General features: G+C 41.6%; 1 pseudogene; it reads right to left on the bottom strand.

The window, feature by feature from the left end:
* Positions 1-4,668: 4,668 nt before the first annotated feature.
* LOC138369829 (glutamate receptor ionotropic, delta-2-like) overlaps positions 4,669-19,447 on the bottom strand; it is a 98,337-nt pseudogene continuing 83,558 nt past the window's right edge.

Genomic DNA, 19,447 nt, shown 5'->3' with positions numbered 1-19,447 from the left:
TCGTTTGTGATAATCACATACGACTTAATAATGGTTCAGGACGGACAGAAAAGTCGTCTCCTCATCTTTTGGTGTGTGGTTTGGGCATCAAACCTTCAGCCACGTTGTTGTGACTCATCGTCTGCACTGACAACTGCCCATCACTCGCAAGCTCATGGCATAGTGAAAGGAACCAACCGGACGACATAAAATGACAGTTTCAATTTGTACATTATTTTTTTTTACATTTGTATGTGTATCAAATTATTCAGACCAAACCTCTGATTATAACTCGTAGGAAATGCTTTCATCTGTGAATCTGTTTTAACAAAATGATACAATTTTCTCCGTGGATATGGTTTCCACACATACCATATTTCGGCAGCTGAAGGGTAAAAGCAAGTAAAACAAAAGGTACAGTTATAGGCAGTTACTACAGTATTGTTACTGGTGGAACACGTTACGCAAGGTCGTAGCTGGGCCTTGGTGGAAAGTGGAAAGAGCCAGACCATGTGACTTGGAAAACTAACTTTAGAAATTAATCTATTAGAAATTGTTTTGATGCACTCTAGGAAATGTTAATAAGTATTAATAAATTCAAAGTTGTCAATCAAAGTGAACAATTACACATGACAAGAATGTTTAATTCGACAAGAATTAAACATTCTTGTAGATTATACTGAGGTGGTTATCCCACAAGCATAACTATTCAGCGGACAAATTAAGTCAGTCCATTGAATAAATACTTGAACAAGAGCAGGATACCAGCATTAATGATGAGCAAACTCTTCCTCTAACGATATGTACGAGTTATTACCTAACTATAAAAAGAGACCAGTAAACTGTAGTTTGTTAAACTACAGTGAATAACAAAATTTATATCCCACAACATTGTTGCTCAGAAAGCGCACTAATTCTGGCACCAAAGGAGTGCACTTCACTAATGGGCTCACTAAGTACAGTTGGATATCGCCTGCTATTACCAGAACACATTAAAAATATTATAGTGCATCTCGTACACATCAAGTCAAGAACCAGAGGACAAACACTATTGGATAACCGAACTCAGCAACCACACTGGGATCACTGACCTCAGCACTGACCCAGGTACTGCACACAGGGTGACAGGGTGAAAAATGGGTGACAGACAAGAGGTACTGAACTACAGGCCAGTGTCCTTAACTTGTATACCATGCAAGGTGATGGAGAAGATCGTGAGAAAAAAACCTAGTAACACATCTGGAGAGAAGGGAGTTCGTGACTACCCATCAACATGGGTTCATGGAGGGTAAATCTTGCCTTACAGGCTTAATAGAATTCTACGATCAGGTGACAAAGATTAAGCAAGAAAGAGAAGGATTGGCGGACTGCATTTTTTTGGACTGTCGGAAAGCCTTTGACACAGTACCTTATAAAAGGCTGATGCATAAGCTGGAGAAACAGGCAGGAGAAACTGGTAAGGCGCTCCAGTAGATAAGGGAGTACCTAAGCAATAGGAAGGAGAGAGTTACAGTGAGGGGTGAGACCTCAGATTGGCGTGAAGTCACCAGTGGAATCCCACAGGGCTCTGTACTCGGACCTATTCTGTTTCTGATATACGTAAATGTTTTCCCAGAGGGTATAGACTCATTCCTCTCAATGTTTGCTGACGACGCCAAAATTATGAGAAGGATTAAGACAGAGGAGGACAGCTTGAGGCTTCAAGAAGACCTGGACAAGCTGCAGGAATGGTCGAACAAATAGTTGTTAGAGTTTAATCCAAGCAAATGTAATGTAATGAAGATAGGTGTAAGGAGCAGGAGGCCAGATACAAGGTATCATTTGAGAGATGGAATACTTCAAGAGTCATAGAGAGAGAAAGACCTGGGGGTTGATATCACGCCAGACCTGTCCCCCTGAAGCTCATAGCAAGAGGATAACATCAGCGGCATATGCCAGGTTGGCTAACATAAGAACGGCCTTTAGAAACTTGTGTAAGGAATCTTTCAGAACATTATATACCACATATGTCAGATCAATCCTGGAGTATGCGGCTCCAGCATGGAGTGCATATCTAGTCAAGCATAAATAAGACTAAAGTAGAAAAGGTTCAAAGGTTTGCCACCAGACTAGTACCCGAACTGAGGGGTATGAGCTACGAGAAGAGACTACGGGAATTAAACCTCACGTCACTGGGAGACAGAAGAGTTAGAGGGGACATGATCACCACTTACAAGATTCACAGAGGAATTGATAGTGTGGATAAAGACAGACTTTTTAACACAAGGGACACACGCACTAGGTGATACAGATGGAAACTGAGTGCCCAAATGAGCCATAGAGACGTTAGAATTTTTTTTTCACTGTCAGAGTAGTAGACAAATAGAATGCATTAGTAAGTGATGTGGTAGAGGCTGACTGCATACACAGCTTCAAGTGAAGATATGATTGAGCCCAGTAGGCTCAGTCGAGCCTAGTTGATTGACCGTTGAGAGGCGGGACTAAAGAGCCAGAGTTCAACCCCCGCAAGCTCAGCTAGGTAAGTACAGAGATTCCAGGGTACAGGAAGTGATTCCAACTAAACAATGAATGCTGTTGTTGTTGTTGTTGTTAAAGATTCGCTACCTGGAACAAAGTTCCAAGTAGCACGGGCTATGGCGAGCCCGTAGGAATGAATGCTGCAATGCGATGTTGGCCAGACACCTGCGCTGTTCACCCAACATGTTCACCCTTGTGGTCCGACCACAAGGAGTCATTTACCAGGGACTTTCATCACCAGTCTCCTCCACGTTGATCACCTGCCGCTACCACGTTGATCACCTTCCGCTACCACGTTAATCACCTGCCGCTACCACGTTAATCACCTGCCGCTACCACGTTGATGATCTGCCGCTACCACGTTAATCACCTGCCGCTACCACGTTGATGATCTGCCACTTCCACGTTAATCACCTGCCGCTACCACGTTGATGATCTGCCACTTCCACGTTAATCACCTGCCGCTACCACGTTGATCACCTTCCGCTACGACGTCGATCACCTGCCGGGTCCATGTTGATCAGCAATAAAGACCACGTTGATCAGCAGCTGGCCCAACGTTGGTCATAAACTATTTCCACATTGGTTATCAGACACAGCTACATTAATCAGCATCAGTGATCATGTTGATCATTTTAATCATATTTGTTACTAGTTAATTAAATCTTGTCAAACATAGCGCAAAAATTATGAATAAGTTAAGTTTAATTAGATTTTTGAATGAAAAATATTATGGCTTTATATATTTGTTGGCTATTGTATATACAGCTGGCTGCTGTATATCCAGGTGGCTGTTGTATATATCCAACAGGCTGTTGTATATCCAGCGGGCTGCTGTATATCCAGGTGGCTGTTGTATATATCCAACAGGCTGTTGTATATCCAGCGGGCTGCTGTATATCCAGGTGGCTGTTGTATATATCCAACAGGCTGTTGTATATCCAGCGGGCTGCTGTATATCCAGGTGGCTGTTGTATATATCCAACAGGCTGTTGTATATCCAGCGGGCTGCTGTATATCCAGGTGGCTGTTGTATATATCCAACAGGCTGTTGTATATCCAGCGGGCTGCTGTATATCCAGGTGGCTGTTGTATATATCCAACAGGCTGTTGTATATCCAGCGGGCTGCTGTATATCCAGGTGGCTGTTGTATATATCCAACAGGCTGTTGTATATCCAGCGGGCTGCTGTATATCCAGGTGGCTGTTGTATATATCCAACAGGCTGTTGTATATCCAGCGGGCTGCTGTATATCCAGGTGGCTGTTGTATATATCCAACAGGCTGTTGTATATCCAGCGGGCTGCTGTATATCCAGGTGGCTGTTGTATATATCCAACAGGCTGTTGTATATCCAGCGGGCTGCTGTATATCCAGGTGGCTGTTGTATATATCCAACAGGCTGTTGTATATCCAGCGGGCTGCTGTATATCCAGGTGGCTGTTGTATATATCCAACAGGCTGTTGTATATCCAGCGGGCTGCTGTATATCCAGGTGGCTGTTGTATATATCCAACAGGCTGTTGTATATCCAGCGGGCTGCTGTATATCCAGGTGGCTGTTGTATATATCCAACAGGCTGTTGTATATCCAGCGGGCTGCTGTATATCCAGGTGGCTGTTGTATATATCCAACAGGCTGTTGTATATCCAGCGGGCTGCTGTATATCCAGGTGGCTGTTGTATATATCCAACAGGCTGTTGTATATCCAGCGGGCTGCTGTATATCCAGCTGGATGTTGTATATTTCGATGGCTGTTGAATAAACTTGACACAACTTCTGCATAAACAGGTGAATGAAGATGCTGACCAGCCTTTCTCGTCCTGTCCAGACCAAGAAAGACCATGGAATACAATGGTAGACCAAGGTAGACCATGGTAGACCATGGTAGACCAAGATAGACCATTGTAGATCAAGGTAGACCATGGTAGACCAAGGTAGACCATGGTAGACCAATATAGACCAATATAGACCATGGTAGACCAAGGTAGACCTTGGTAGACCATGGTAGACCATGGTAGACTTTGGTGGTTGGGAGTAACATTCTGGTGATTCCGCCAAATTCCAATTTGGTAAAGATCCTTTTAAAGTTAACCTGAAGTATTATCTGATCATTTACATCCTTGTGTACATCAAGTGTTGGCATTGTCTACCTATGTGTTCCTTCACATGTAATTGCTCACGACCCGTAGCTCTGTATATAGCCAATTTAAATGACAAATATATTTCAAGTGATGAAGGAGTCCATCAGTGACGAATGTTGACGGTCATAAGCTCCAGGAAGAATACTAATACGCTGATAGTGTGACCAGCAACAGGGATGACAAACATTCCCTGAAATAGAGATAACTCTATTAATGGTTAAAATTCCATACTGAATCTCGTTTAAAGCCAAAATTTCAGACGAACATTTACTAATATAAATGGCCTTATTTATTCAAATATTATTATTAACAGCTTTATTACCCAGACATTCTTAAGTGAAAGTGACTCTTGGCTGGTGATTTTTGTCTGAGCATACTGGCACACGGTGGAGTTTGTCTCAGCGACCTTCATCCAGTAGTGGAGCAGCCCAGCCTCAGTCATCGCCCGTATCCTTCATCAAGGGAACAAGGAATATACACATTGCTTAATACTCACAATACCTTAACTTTCATAAGAACATGAGAACATAAGAATTAAGTAAACAGAAGAAAACCTATTGGACCAATTGAGGCAGCTCCAATCCAAACTCATTCAAGTACTTGTTTAATCCACACTTCAACTAACCATTGAATTTGGTTGTGTTTCCGGGGAATCTGTTCCCCAAATCATAAGCCCTGTTTCTAAACTAGAATATACCCACGTTATTCTTTAAACACAGCTTATCCAATTTATGTCCATAGCTTCATCTTCTATTTAATGTTGATATATTTAACACCTTATTAATGCCCCTCCCCCCCTCCTCTCTTGCACCCTGTCATTCATTTGGACACTTTAGTCATGTTAACCCCCTAACTCTTCGCCATCTTAAAGAGTGTAAATTAGATTTTCTCAATCTTTCTTCAAAAGGAAGGCTTCTAATTGTATGGATTAATTTCATCATCCTGTGAACGCGTTGAAGTGAATTGATGGCAATTCTATATAGTATGTGATTAAAGCTTAACCACATAATCTAAATGAGGCTTAACAAGAACAAGATTCAGCCGAATAAAAACATTAATTTTTTTATTGCTTACATTCCTAAATATAAATCCCTGAATCCTGCTTGATTTATTTTGAACATTTAGGCACTGATTTTTTAGACTTATATTTCTGCTAATCATGTACTCGGCGTATTTTTCTAGGAAAATAATTAATTTGATTTAGTGCAGGCGATGAGTCACAACAACGTGTATAAGGTATGATGACCAGACCACACACTAGAATGTGAAGGGACGACGACGTTTCGGTCCGTCCTGGACCATTATCATGTCGATAATGATAATGGTCCAGGACGATTTTCAGGTTTTCTTCTGAATCGACTTGATAATGGTCCAGGACGGACCGAAACGTCGTCGTCCCTTCACATTCTAGTGTGTGGTCTGGTCATCAATTTGATTTAGTGTTTCTCTGTCAATCATAAAATATATTGCTTATCACTCATTGCCAGTCTTTTGATCTTAATTACTCGCATACATATATTAATTTTGCTTACAATAATTATCCTTATATTTAGACAAAGTTTTTTTTTTACGTTAGGCAGAGTTAAAGAATAATAGCTATATTTATGTAAATTTAGTCTGCTAAGTTTACTTTATTCAAATTGAAGACCTTACACATCTATGCTATAAGAGACAATGTCTGACTGTCTATCTGTTTGCTTTTTCAAAGTAAGAGACAACATGCTTAGGGTTGATATGAAACCCTATACAAATTTGTTGGGGAACAGATCTTGGTATGGGACAGTTGTAGGCTGCTCTAGGTAGGCCTAACTTAAAAGGCTCATGAAATATAATTACTTATTCACAGCTCCCTACCCGATTCTCACGGATTCAGTTCTGGTCAAGTGTGAAATACTCATTCAGACGTCAGAAGACTTTTTTCGATGTCAGAAAATAATTATTTATTTAAACACATATATAAGTTTAATTTCTTTATTATTATTTAGTGAAGAGAACGGGAGAGAAAGCGCCAAGCCATTACGACTATATAGCACTTGGATGCGATCAGGATAAGGATTTGGGATAGGACGGGGGTTAAGGAATGGTGGCCAACCACCTGGACGGTCAGGGATGGCCGGACGGTCGGGACGTCCGGCCAAAGTGGTTGCACTTCATTTTTCCAAATTATTTTATTATCTGAAAGGGAAGAGGGGCTAGTCGGTGGTGAGGGGAGGAGGTAAGGCGAAGGTCTGTGGATGGGAGAGAGGGCGAAAGGAAGAGCGGGAGGGGGGGGATACTGTTTTATATTCAGCTTCTCGGAACAAAAAGTAGCAAGAAGCACGGGCTATGGTGAGCCCGTAGTGGACTTACCTGGCCCTGGAGCGGGGTTGTAACTGAGGGTGGAGAGAGAGGTTGATGTGGGAGGGAGGACATGGAGAAGGGAAAGAGGGGGTAGGGGTGAGAAGGGAGGATAAGGGAAAGGGTGGGAGGAGACAGGACTAGGAGACGGGGAAAGAGGTGAGAGTGGAGGACTAAGAGAGTGGGAGGAGGGGGGGGGAGGGTTCGGTGGGAAATTATGGAAGGGCAGGAGGAGGAAGTGGGGTGGACGAGGGGAGGGGGAGGGAACCTGGACACTTCCGGGTACCTCCATAATATTATATATAAGGGAAGGGGAGATGGAAAAAAGGGGAGGGATGGGGAAGGGAAGACGAAGGGAGGGCGAATGGGGGGAAGCAAGGGGAGGACAAAGGGGTGGGGGAGGACGATCTGAGTGAGAGAGGGACTGGAGGGGGAGGGGAAAGGGTGTGGAGGACAAGGGAAGGGTGGAGAGAACGAGGGGCGGAAGGGGTGTAGGAAGGGTGGGGCGGACAAGTTTCATGAGGGAGAAAAGGAGGTAGATTATTTAAAAGAGCGGTTACATTGCTCTCTAGGATTGTATGTTCAGAGGAAGAGAAAGTGACAGACCCGGGCAGCGCCGGGCACCCCATTCAGAAAGTTTATAACAAGTAACATATCTGTCAATCCATTCAGGGTTAAATGATATTAAACACATTATAAAGATACCTGGTGCAGATGAAGAGTCACAATAACGAGGCTGAAAAATGTTGACCAAACCACACACTAGAAGGTGAAGAGACAACGACGTTTCGGTTCGTCCTGGATCATTATCAAGTCAATCGACAATCGACTTGATAATGGTCCAGAACGGACCGAAACGTTGTCGTCTCTTCACTTTTTAGTGTGTGGTTTGGTCAACAAAGATACCTGGTATTTAACGCTGAAACAATTGGGCTTCCTTTCTGGCCGACCATGGCAAGCATTAGAGGCAGAAAACCCTCTTTAGACTCGTAAAAGGAACACTGTCCTGTGTAGGAATGAACAAGATTTTTTAACAATTTTAAAATCATATATAAATGCCAAATTTACTGTTCTCTCACTTAGAAGCTAATTTGTAACTGGTTTTTTGTGTGTTACAAGTTCAAAATTGTGTCATATGATTCATGAGCTCTTCAGTTTTATATTAAATAAATTTATTATGTTTTGACTCAAAATAAAATACCTGAAATGGTAAAATCTCGAGACATGTAAATCTTTAGGCCAAAATCCACCTCCATGAGAACGTGGTCACCTCTTCTCACCAACGTGTTGATGCTCTCATCAAACTGTGAGTGAGTTCTATATATGAGACGACCCTTCTCCTCCAGACCAGCAATCTCTCGGTATATCCCAGACTTGACCTCCTGCAAATATCGAAGTGAAGCTCGTTCTGCTTTTTTTTTATTAACCACTTTAATTTTAAGTGATAGGTAAATAATGTTTGGTAGTTTTACTTGAGTGATAATATATATTATTCAAATCACAATATAATACAGATAATAGATAATAATAGATAATATTATTATTATAATATTATTATATTATTATAATAATATTATTATAATATAGATAATGCAGATAATATAATACAGGATTCCAAGGGGTTGTTGTCATAGCCAGGGGTGGTAATGGGGGACGAGCTCCCATGGCCTATAAAAGCTCCTATGCGGCATGCGTCTCAAATAGCCTCTGAAAACCAAGTCCAACTCCTGGCCTGCACGGGTGGCTTAGTCTTTAAGTCTGGCGGAACTGCTTTTACCGACAGGAGAAAGGGCAAGGGCGTGCCTCTGGCGCCTTAAAACCAGCTGCTCCGGGTAGATGGGACTCTATAGCCTGGGAAGGCAGTCCATCTAGAGGAAGGAAAACCCTGATTTTAAACCTCCGCTGCCTTGCGGCCATACCCGTTTTTTGCGAATGGCTTCAGGAGTCAACCTCGAGGAAAAATCCGGAGTTGGAGCCCCTAAGGCAGTTCATTGTTGAATTCGACCTCGCTCTGGCAGCTCCTGCGACGTTGCTGAAACCATGTGTATTGGCATTTGCCTTTCCATTGGATAATTTCAGCAAAGTGGAGAGGGGGGGACCTGCTGCATGGGTAACAGCTTCTCCTCCATATCTACCTACCTTGAGGTTACCTTGAGATGATTTCGGGGCTTTAGTGTCCCCGCGGCCCGGTCCTAGACCAGGCCTCCACCCCCAGGAAGCAGCCCGTGACAGCTGACTTAACTCCCAGGTACCTATTTACTGCTAGGTAAAAGGGGCATTCAGGGTGAAAGAAAATTTGCCCATTTGTTTCTGCCTCGTGCGGGAATCGAACCCGCGCCACAGAATTACGAGTCCTGCGCGCTATCCACCAGGCTACGAGGCCCCTTGTAAACCTACCCAGGCTTTGTGCCCTGGAAAGGACACTCCTGTTTCGGATCACAGCGTCGAACCAACAGTGTACCGGTTTAAAGTCTTCTGCTTGATTGGCGAAGAGTGTGACACCAGCGGTTGCTACCGACGGTGGGAGGGGTCATCGCGCCCCACTGGGCAGCTACCGCCCGCCTCAAGCTGGGCAAATCCAAGCTAGTAAGGTGTTGCCTCGCCACGGTCCGTTAACCTCATTGGGTGCGAGGGGTTTAGGGTAAAAATCGACAAGCGGCCCGGCAACTTTGCACCAAGCAATACCAAACCTAAAAAGAAAACATCAACTGCTCTAAAGCTGGGCACATGGAACGTTAAAATACTGACACCAGGTTTCTCTGACGACCTGCAAGAAATCAACGACGCCCAAAAAACAGCAATCATCGATAGGGAGTTGAGCAAACTGCAGACGGATATTGTTGCTCTCCAAGAAACAAGGCATCCAGGATCAGGATCTGTGAGAACGAGGGCTTTCTCTTTCATCTGGTAAGGAAAACCTCCAGATGAGACCAAAGAACATGGTGTGGGATTTGCCGTCAGGCATGCACTGTTGGGACACATTATGCCACCAATGGGGGAAACCGAACGAATTCTGTCTCTGCAACTACACTCCCAAACAGGACCTGTCAATGTAATTAGTACATATGCACCAACCCTGACTTCTCCAGCAGAGGCAAAGGAAAAATTCTACGATAACCTCAAAAGAGTCATAGCGAGAATCCCTGTAAAGGGGCCACTGTTCATCCTCGGCGACTTCAACACCAGAGTGGGTGACGATGACAACTTTTGGCCCACTTATCTGGGTCAATTCGGCACAGGGAGGATGAATGAGAACGGGCAACGTCTGCTAGAACTCTGCTGCCTTCATGGTCTCTGTGTCACCAACACGTTCTTCGGCACAATGCCTCAACACCGAGTCTCTTGGAAACACCCCAGATCCAAGCACTGGTACCAGCTTGACCTGATTCTTACCAGGCGTGCAAGTCTACCCAGCGTCAAGATTACGCGAAGCTACCAGAGTGCTGTCTGTGACACCAACCACTCCTTGGTATGTAGCAAGGTCAAGATGCAAAAAACAAAAGATTCATCACTTGAAAATGAAGGGCAGACCTTGCATCGACACCACAAAGACCCGCAACCAGGACAAGGTGGAAGATTTTGCACGTGTGCTCGAGGAAGCTCTCCCTGGCCCAGCTGGGGTCACTGCCTGTAAAAGATGGGAACACTTCAGAGACGCTGTGTTCAACGCTACCAATTCCACCTTTGGCAGAAAGACCAGCAGGTCGGCAGACTGGTTCGATGCTCACTGAAGTGTCTGCGCAACTTCCTTTCTGCCGACGACGCAGCAGTCACTGCCCACTCAGCCTAAGACCACCAACGGCTCATGACCCGCTTCAGCGAGGCCTGTCAGGCTTTCGGACTCACCATCAGTCTGAAGAAAACACGAGTCATGGGACAAGGAGTGGACTCCCCACATGACATCGGCATCTCCGATTCCAAACTGGAAGTCGTTCACGACTTTGTGTACCTTGGCTGCAGAATCTCTGACTCCCTCTCTCTTGATACGGAGCTAAACAAACGCATCGGTAAGGCATCTACTACTATGTCCAGACTGACAAAGAGAGTTGGGGCCAACAATAGGCTGAGTATACAAAGATTCAGGTTTAAAGAGCCTGTGTCCTGAGCACTCTCCTTTATGAAGGACTGAAGGATGCCTACTACTACAGATCACAAGTAATGAGGTCTCAAGGTGCACTGGTAAGCGCAGTCGGGTCACGGCCACAAGGTGACTAAGTATAGTAACAAAATATATGCTTTATGGCAACGAGCACTTATCATAACCTACCAGAAGACCCAAAACAGACAACGGGACATTATGTCAATTTCGGGAGCCGCCTCCATTTTCTAGTACGACAATTTTTAGCCCTAGGTAGAGTAATATCTATATAAATAAAAATGGAAATGTTCGTTTGTTCAAAATCGCTAATCTCCGAAAGTTCTTCACCGATTGCTTTGAAATTTTCACACAATGTTCCATTCGCATCCGAGCAGGTTTTTATATACATATTATAATGATGTCACGTCTGTAACGGAAAAAAACATGCTTTTTTTGAAAAACTGTGTTTTTCATGTGAAAGAAATCTTTGAAACCTCTTTACCGATTGCTTTGAAATTTTGACACGATGTTGCATTCAAATAGGCGCATGTTTCTGTACAATTATTATATACATGCCTTACCTGTGACCGTAGAAAGCATGCTTTTTTGAAGAACATCGCCATCTGTTGGATATAATAGCAACACAGGCTGTAATCTCCCAAAGTTTTTCACCGATTGCTTTGAAATTCTGACGCAACGTTCGATTCGAATATGAGCGTCTTTTTATATACCTCCTATATTGATGCCACCTCTGTGACAAGTAAAAACATGCGTTTTTAAAAAAACAGCGCCATCTGTTGCACATAATAGCAATATGCACGATATACTAAATATGTCACGAATTCCATTTGAAAGTTTCCGACTACATTATTAAATTTTTTTTAATAGATTTCAATTTATTTATTTATTTATTTATTTATTTATTTAATTATTTTGTATGACATTGTGTTGGAATTGAGCTGTGTTGTTTACCATACCGTTCATTTCGTAAGTATAAGTATAGATGCCACACCTGTGACAGGTAAAACTATGCTTTTTCTTGAAAAACAACGCCATCTGTTTCATGTAAGATCAACACACATGCTATATTAGATATGTTACAATTCCATTTCAATATTTCTGATTGCATTGATAAATTGAATTTTCATAGATTTTGATTTATTTTCATTTTGATTTAATTATTTTGAGTGAATTGCGTTGGAATTGAGCTGTGTTGTTTACCATACCGTTCATTTCGTGAGTATAGTTTATTTTTTTACTTTTTCATATTATCATTTCATTTTTAAATGTTTTTCTTATATTTCAGTGAAAGGATCATCATATCACTTGATGTTTCCAATTTTCTGATGGGAACATCAGACCATTTGGGAAGGCATCAGACGAGGGAGTGGGGAATGGTGGGGATGACGAGCGCACGGATCGAGAAAAGGTGGGGAGGACGATGGGACAAGGGAGGGGGGAATTGTGTGGGGGGACTGGGGGACAGGGAAGGTTCCAGGGGACAGGAATATATACTAGCAGTACCCGGCCAACGCGCGACCGGGTACTGCTGGCATACATATATGTCTATATATATAAAAATGTAAATGTTCGTTTGTACAAAATCGCTAATCTTATAAAGTTCTTCACTGATTGATTTCAAATTTTTACACAATGTTCTATTTGCATCCGAGCAGGTTTTTATATTCATATTATATAGATGTCACATCTTTGACATGAAAAAACATGCTTTTTTGTATAACTATTTTTTATGTTTTTTTTTACATGGGAGAGAAATCTTCGAAACCTCTTTACCGATTGCTTTGATATTTTGACACAACTTTGCATTCGAATAGGTGCGTGTTTTTATATACCTTCTATATGCATGCCACACCTGTGACAGAAAAAATCGTGCTTTTTTTTAAACAGCGCCATCTGTTGGACGTAAGAGCAACACACGCTGAAATCTCCAAAGTTCTTAATCAATTGTATTGAAGTTTTGATACAACTTTCCATTCGAATACATGCATGTTTTTATATACCGACTATATAGATGCCAGTATATATATACTGTGACATGTAAAAACATGCTTTTTTTGAAAAACAGTGCCATCTGTTGCACATAATAGCAAATCACGCAATACTAAATATGTTACGATTCCATTTCAATGCTTCCGATTTCATTCATGAATTTCGATTTATTTTCATTTTGATTTAATATATTTTGTGTGACATTTGCGTTGAAATTGAGCTGTTTTTTTACCATACCGCTCATTTCCTGAGTATAGTTTATTTTTGTATTTTTTCATTGGTTTTCATTTCGTTTTTTTGCCTGATTTTTTTTATATTTCAGTGATGGGAACATCAGATCATTTGACGTTCTTAATTTTTTGATAGGATCATCAGATAGTTTGGGAATGCATCGAACGAGGGAGTGGGAGATGTTGGGGAGGACAAAGGGAAAGGAGTTGGGGATTTTGGGGAGGACGAGAGGACAGGGGAGTGGGTAATGGTGGGGATGACGAGGGGATGGGGCAGTTTGGAGATGGTGGGGTCGATGGGATAGGGGAATGGAGAATGGTGGGGAAGACAAGGTGACAGAGGAGTGGGGGTTGGTGGAAAGGACGAGGGGACGGGTGAGTGAGGAATGGTTGGGAGGATGAGGGGATGGGGCATAGGGAATGGTGGGGAGGACTGGGAGACAGGGAGAAGGTTACTGTGCACATGCTCAGCAACGCATGTGCGTTGCTGAGCCACAGCAACGAGTGGCCGGGTACAGGTAGTATATAATATGCAAACAATATACGTATAACTCCTTAAACTCAAGACTTTGATCACGTACATGTAAAAACTGTACATTGGCCGAGTCTTTCTCCCATATGGTGATGACGGAGCGGTCGTCCAGCACATCCTGGAGGGACTGGAAGGGTTGGGAGATGTGTCTGACAGCCAGGAGAGCCATGAGGTTGCCGGCGTAGCTCTGCGTCAACACCACCGTCACAAGCCCCCACACCGCCAACACCACCCGCTCCCACCACCAGTCACCACCACACCCCAACACACCTGTGTGAGGATTATGTGTTAAATAGTAGTAAGTTATACATTTTATTTCCAAAACCGTATTTTTTAAAATAAGTAATTTCTATTCAGTAAAGAAAGTAACGTTAAAAATTTGATATTAGGCATTTTAACAGTATTAATGATTTGACTGAACTCTTATTTGAATTTTGTTTGCCTTATCTGCCTAAGTGAATCTAATATATTGTTAAACAGAATAATGGAATTCTGAATACTTGAGAATACGATACCGATTTCATAGAAAAGAAATGGAGTACTTTCATTGATTTATGAGGTATTTTGTTCAGGCGGTGGGTGGTAGAGATTTCGTTATAATGTGCTGTACGGTGAGATCTGGATTTGAGCATTAGCAAGGTAACGAAGTCGTTACTTGGAATATTTAGGGTGGGTCTTTTATCGTTTAAAAATTTGACTTTCAGTATTTGCATTTTTCTCTGGTCACTGGTGGATGCCAGGACTGTTGTATTTTCTACAAGCATGCTAGTATATACTTGTAGAAAATACAATAATCTAGCATGATAGTACGTAACTCAGTTTTTTACCTGAAAATACAACTGAAAACTCCACACCCCAGAAGTGACTCTTGTACACCAGTTGCATAATGCTCCTGGTAGTATGGGTTCGAGTCACTTCCGGGGCGTGGAGTTTTCAGTTGCATATATACCTTGGGCCCATTCAGGCTTTTTCACATTTGTGTTACTCACGTGGCCCCAAAAAACGAGGTGATTTGATAAAATACTATGCACAAGATTATCATCTGAGTGCCGGCGGGATGATGAAGGAAATAGCCTCGGCTTCCATTACCTTTTGTCTGGTCGTGATGGTCGAGCGATTAAGGTCTCCTGTACACCAGTTGCATAGTGCTCCTGGCTGTATGGGTTTGAGTCACCTTCTGGGGTGTGGAATTTTGTGGTTATATATAAATATATATATATATATATATATATATATATATATATATATATATATATATATATATATATATATATATATATATATATATATATATATGTTGTACCTAGTAGCCAGAACGCTCTACTCAGCCTACTTTGCAAGACCCATTTTGTCTAATAAGCCAAGTTTTCCTGAATATATATATTTTTCTAATATTTTTTCTAATGAAATGATAAAGTTATCCATTTCATTATGTATGAGTTCACTTTTTTTAATTTGAGTTAAAACTAATGTAGAAATATGACCGAACCTAACCAACCCTTCCTAACCTAACCTAACCTATCTTAACGTAATCTAAACTAACACAATTAGGACATGAATTTGTGTTCTTAATATAATTTAATAATAATGATTCAAATAAACTAATTGGAAACATTTTATTGAAAATAAAAAAAATCTCTCGGCCTATTAGACAAATCGAGCCCTGCACAATAGGCAGAGAAGTGCGTTCTGGCTACTAGGTACGACATATATATATATATATATATATATATATATATATATATATATATATATATATATATACATAAATATATATATATATATATATATATATATATATATATATATATATAAATATATATATATATATATATATATATATATATATATATATATATATATATATATATATATATATATATATATATATATATATATATATATATATATATTAGTATATTTTGGTAGCAGTCTTTCCTGTAGACATATATTATTAAATATGACCGAAAAAGTAAGATTAATAATTCTAACACGAATTTTCTCAATCTTTCGTACATTACGCTTCACTGTTGGAGGTAAATAAAAAATCACTTCTCCAAAATTCATTTTTATTTCTAGTCTGACGCGACACGGGCGCGTTTCGTAAAACTTATTACATTTTCAAAGACTTCACAAATACACAACTGATTAGAACTTGCGTTTCCCTGATTTTATATCTACATTTGAGTGAGGTGGGAAGGGTGATGTGGCATTACATTTGAGTGAGGTGGGAAGGGTGATGTGGCATTTAACACAAGACAGAACACTAGGGGATATTAATAGGGTATTAAAAGTATCAACACAAGACAGAACAGAAACAATGGGTATTGAATAGAAGTGTTTGTAGAAAGCCTATTGGTCCATATTTCTTGATGCTTCTATATTGGAGCGGAGTCTTGAGGTGGGTAGAATATAGTTGTGCAATAATTGGCTGTTGATTGCTGGTGTTGACTTCTTGATGTGTAGTGCCTCGCAAACGTCAAGCCGCCTGCTATCGCTGTATCTATCGATGATTTCTGTGTTGTTTACTAGGATTTCTCTGGCGATGGTTTGGTTATGGGAAGAGATTATATGTTCCTTAATGGAGCCCTGTTGTTTATGCATCGTTAAACGCCTAGAAAGAGATGTTGTTGTCTTGCCTATATACTGGGTTTTTTGGAGCTTACAGTCCCCAAGTGGGCATTTGAAGGCATAGACGACGTTAGTCTCTTTTAAAGCGTTCTGTTTTGTGTCTGGAGAGTTTCTCATGAGTAGGCTGTCCGTTTTTCTGGTTTTATAGTAAATCGTCAGTTGTATCCTCTGATTTTTGTCTGTAGGAATAACGTTTCTATTAACAATATCTTTCAGGACCCTTTCATCTGTTTTATGAGCTGTGGAAAAGAAGTTCCTGTAAAATAGTCTAATAGGGGGTATAGGTGTTGTGTTTGTTGTCTCTTCGGAGGTTGCATGGCTTTTCACTTTCCTTCTTATGATGTCTTCGATGAAACCATTGGAGAAGCCGTTATTGACTAGGACCTGCCTTACCCTACAGAGTTCTTCGTCGACTTGCTTCCATTCTGAGCTGTGGCTGAGAGCACGGTCGACGTATGCGTTAACAACACTCCTCTTGTACCTGTCAGGGCAGTCGCTGTTGGCATTTAGGCACATTCCTATGTTTGTTTCCTTTGTGTAGACTGCAGTGTGGAAACCTCCGCCCTTTTCCATGACTGTTACATCTAGAAAAGGCAGCTTCCCATCCTTTTCCGTCTCGTAAGTGAAACGCAGCACGGAACTCTGCTCAAATGCCTCCTTCAGCTCCTGCAGATGTCTGACATCAGGTACCTGTGTAAAAATGTCGTCAACATACCTGCAGTATATGGTTGGTTTCAAGTTCATGTCGACTAAGACTTTTTGCTCGATGGTACCCATGTAGAAGTTTGCAAACAGGACACCTAGGGGAGAACCCATGGCGACCCCATCTACTTGCTTATACATGTGCCCATCCGGGCTCAAGAAGGGTGCCTCTTTAGTACAAGCTTGGAGTAGTTTCCTCAGAATACTTTCTGGCATGTCAAGAGGAGTACAGGCTGGATCACGATACACTCTGTCGGCTATCATTCCGATTGTCTCGTCCACAGGTACGTTGGTAAACAGCGATTCTACGTCCAACGAGGCTCTTATCCCTGTGGCCCGTGCGCCCCGCAGTAAGTCCACAAATTCTTTTGGAGACTTCAGGCTGAAGGCGCAAGGAACATAAGGAGTCAGCAGGCCGTTGAGTCGCTTCGCCAGTCTGTACGTGGGTGTGGGTATCTGGCTAATGATTGGCCGAAGTGGGTTTCCAGGCTTGTGCGTCTTGACATTTCCATACGCATATCCAGGTTTATATTCCCCAATGATCTTTGGCAGGTGGAGTCCGGATTTCTTGGCGTTCACAGTTTCGATCAGTTTGTTGACCTTTGCTTTTAATTCGGCTGTAGTGTCCTTCGTTACCCTTTGGAACTTAGTTTGGTCAGAGAGTATGATGTTCATTTTCGCCAGATATTCGTCTTTTTTAAGAATGACATATATTGGCGACTTATCACCTCTCCTGACAACTATCTCCTTGTTCTCACGAAGGCTTTTAGCTGCCGCTTTAAGCTCGGGGGACAGTATGGTGCTTCTGTAGTTGCCTCGATTCTTTCCTCCTTCTGCAATAAGTTCTGCTTGTAAGGTATCTTTGGTTGTGACCTTCTTTTGTGTCTCGAGGTCGAATATGTCGTCCAACAGAATTTCCAACTCTACTTTCCGGGCCATTTCACTCGGTCTGGACATAACATGACAGTTTATGCCCAGATTTAGGAGAGTGACTTGGTCCTCAGTGAGGTTAATTCCTGCAAGGTTCAGGAAGCCATCTCTTGGTCGTGGAATTGCCATAGGTCCTCCATATAATGTTGTTAGTTTCTTGATAATCCTTGTTTCAGTGCTGAGGTGATGTTGGTCTGTGAGGATGTCGAGGTGTTGTTCAATGCGGGTACGGATACTATGGTCGATGTTGCTATTTCTCCACTCGTTTGTAGCATGAAGTAGTTGCGTTTTGTTGTCTTTGATTTCATTCTCTGCCTTGTATATCTGATCACGAATCAGATCCTGGCGATATTTTATCGTGAAGGCTTGATTCCTTGCTGCTGGGTCGTGCACTTTAACATTAGTATATTTTGGTAGCAGTCTTTCCTGTAGACATATATTATTAAATATGACCGAAAAAGTAAGATTAATAATTCTAACACGAATTTTCTCAATCTTTCGTACATTACGCTTCACTGTTGGAGGTAAATAAAAAATCACTTCTCCAAAATTCATTTTTATTTCTAGTCTGACGCGACACGGGCGCGTTTCGTAAAACTTATTACATTTTCAAAGACTTCACAAATACACAACTGATTAGAACTTGCGTTTCCCTGATTTTATATCTACATTTGAGTGAGGTGGGAAGGGTGATGTGGCATTACATTTGAGTGAGGTGGGAAGGGTGATGTGGCATTTAACACAAGACAGAACACTAGGGGATATTAATAGGGTATTAAAAGTATCAACACAAGACAGAACAGAAACAATGGGTATTGAATAGAAGTGTTTGTAGAAAGCCTATTGGTCCATATTTCTTGATGCTTCTATATTGGAGCGGAGTCTTGAGGTGGGTAGAATATAGTTGTGCAATAATTGGCTGTTGATTGCTGGTGTTGACTTCTTGATGTGTAGTGCCTCGCAAACGTCAAGCCGCCTGCTATCGCTGTATCTATCGATGATTTCTGTGTTGTTTACTAGGATTTCTCTGGCGATGGTTTGGTTATGGGAAGAGATTATATGTTCCTTAATGGAGCCCTGTTGTTTATGCATCATTAAACGCCTAGAAAGAGATGTTGTTGTCTTGCCTATATACTGGGTTTTTTGGAGCTTACAGTCCCCAAGTGGGCATTTGAAGGCATAGACGACGTTAGTCTCTTTTAAAGCGTTCTGTTTTGTGTCTGGAGAGTTTCTCATGAGTAGGCTGGCCGTTTTTCTGGTTTTATAGTAAATCGTCAGTTGTATCCTCTGATTTTTGTCTGTAGGAATAACGTTTCTATTAACAATATCTTTCAGGACCCTTTCCTCTGTTTTATGA

The sequence above is a fragment of the Procambarus clarkii genome, chromosome 30 (genome assembly GCF_040958095.1).
Source record: "Procambarus clarkii isolate CNS0578487 chromosome 30, FALCON_Pclarkii_2.0, whole genome shotgun sequence".
NCBI lineage: Eukaryota > Metazoa > Arthropoda > Malacostraca > Decapoda > Cambaridae > Procambarus > Procambarus clarkii.
The sequence above is the reverse complement of the archived record's forward strand: the minus strand, read 5'-3'. Positions and strand labels throughout refer to the sequence as shown.